Source organism: Myotis brandtii, unplaced genomic scaffold (assembly GCF_000412655.1).
Source record: "Myotis brandtii unplaced genomic scaffold, ASM41265v1 scaffold230, whole genome shotgun sequence".
Lineage (NCBI taxonomy): Eukaryota > Metazoa > Chordata > Mammalia > Chiroptera > Vespertilionidae > Myotis > Myotis brandtii.
In genome coordinates, this window is record NW_005358650.1 from 675,941 (window position 1) to 678,442 (window position 2,502).

The window sequence follows — 2,502 nt, forward strand, 5'->3', positions numbered from 1 at the left end:
GCTCGGGTCGCGGGGATCCAGCGCCGCGGCCAGGGAGGGTGGCGGGGACCGAGCCTTCCTCGCGCTCCCCGAACCTCTCTCTGACCCCTCGCACCGCCAGCTCGGCCTGGACCAGCTCGCGAGGGGTGACTATCCCGTCCTGTCCTCCTCGCCTCCGGTCCTTGCCGGCTCTGCTCTCCTTCCTGCCCTTTTGCCAGCCTGGGAGTGTAATGCGCCGGCCCAGGGTGATCGCAGAGGCAGGATGGAAAGTATCCACCACTTGGAGTTAAACTGGGATTTCTGTCCTGCTTCAGTCTCCTTCCCATTAATATGGCCTTTTGGCCCCTCTGTGTTCCTGGCTGCAAAATGCGCGCCTGCTCTGCCCGTGCTGAGGGTTGTTGTAACCAACCGTCCAGTGGAATGACTGAAGTATCTTACTACTTGACTTTGTTTTGACCACGGTCTCTGGTCTTCTAAAGTTGCCCGATGGCGGGTCCTGTGTTCTAATCCTCTGAAGTCAGATCTTTCTGCTTAGATGTCTCTTCCTGATTTGGTCAGTAGCTTTGTTGGGATAAAAGACTCCTTTTTCTGGACCTGGTCATTAGTATTGAAATCATCTACCAGTATTCCCCACCTAATTCTGTATTCAAAGCTGGACCTTGCATCTTTCTATGGTTACGGGAATTCAAATAGCAGAAGGTCAATATTGGCCCCAGTCTTTGGAAATAATCAAACTTATTAGGTGTTTGCTCTAGGTGTTTACCAATCTTTACTATCTCTTTTCCATCTTCAGTGCAAATTTGAATTTGCTTTTAATTTTAAACAACTCAGGAAGTAGACCTTCATTTTTGTAAACCTCGGCTATTTAGCTCAAACAACCAACACGTGCCCTGTCATTTGTAAACTTTTCAATTTAAAATCACAGGCACAGGCGTTCTTAGCACTATCCTAATTATTCTATGAAGAAAGTGGACTAATAAAGTCAGCTTTAGTAAGTGGACTAATGAAGTCAGCTTTAGACTTGATATTAAATAGTTAAGTCCTTTCATGAACTCCTGATTTAGTAGACAGTTCATGAGTTCCTGTATTGTGCAGTGTTGCACTTTAAAGGTAAATCTAGAATATCTTCCTTACTCAAAGTCTAAAGGGACTTCCAATCTAACTTAGAGACTATATTTTTATTTCATGTTTTTATGAACATTAAGTATATTCTAATGACTACATGTGGCAAGTAGAATGATGGGAAGAATATATTACTGAAGGCCCTGTCAGATCATTATGTAGTGAATCTACTTGATAGAGTGAACAAATACTAAGTTTAGCTAAGCTCGTGTTTTCTGAAATAAAATTTCAAATGCTTCTACTTAAAACGGAAGGCATACTTGGAAATAAAGTCTTTATTTTTAGAATGAAAGCTCAGAAGAACATCCATACATGTATGATTTGGTAACAAATGTTGAAAGCTGTAGAAATTGCAGTTCTAACTTAAGTTAATAAGTCAATTTATAGGTGCAATTTTTTCCTCCACTCCTTGAAAAATGAAATTATGTTATAATGCATAGAAAAAATAGAGATTGGATGTTTATTTTCAATAGGTTGAAACTTGAACCCTTAATGGGCTGACAGACCCTGGATTGACTGGAAATTGGACTTAAAAGATTCTTAGTGTGAGTTTTTTGTTTTGTTTTGTTTTTAGCGATTAAAAATAAAATCTGGCTTGGCGCAAGGGATGGGCAAGAATTCCACCTGGAAAAGGTTAACCGGATTAGGCTGTATGTGTTGTAACTCAGTGACATCTCTGATTCTTTTCCTGCTCATTTGAAGAATCCATCCATCTGTTGGATATGTGTAGAATTTCTTGGTCTTTATTATATACACTACTGGGCTTTGAGAACTTTGATTCAGCTCACATGGTGAAACAAGGCATTTTGAGGGGCAGCATGAGGAATGTGAAGTTAACATCACACTTGGCCTATTGCTCTGAATCTTTGTTTTCCTCTTTGTGAAATGAGATTAAAGATCCTGTCACTGCCCTGGAAAACGTGTGGTTTGGTATAATAAGAATATTAAGCCAGAAAGCTTCTTTCATGTATAAGAACTTTCTTCACCCCTTTAACTCCTTTAGCCAGTAGAAGTTAATTGTTAAAAGCACATACAAATAGCTTTAAAAAGGGCTCTGAATAAAGTAGGTGTTGGTGTCATGTACTCTCAAGTCTCTTGAGAGAAGTTTCGGTCATCTTTATCTTCTACAAGTTACTGTACTGATTTGGGAATAAGACCTTCTTATCTAAGGTTGAACAGCTAGCTAGTTAGTGGCAGGAGTAGAACTATAATTTCGATTGCCTAGTAAACAGTTCTATAGCTTCTCCTTTTATATGTGGTCTTTTATCCAGGCCACATTTAAAATCTCACATTTATAAATGTATATAGCTAAAAATTTTGGCTTCAGGTTCTAATGGGCTAGGTTGGAGTTCTGCCCAGGCATTTACTAGTCATATAACCCTGTGTAAGTTACTTAACCTC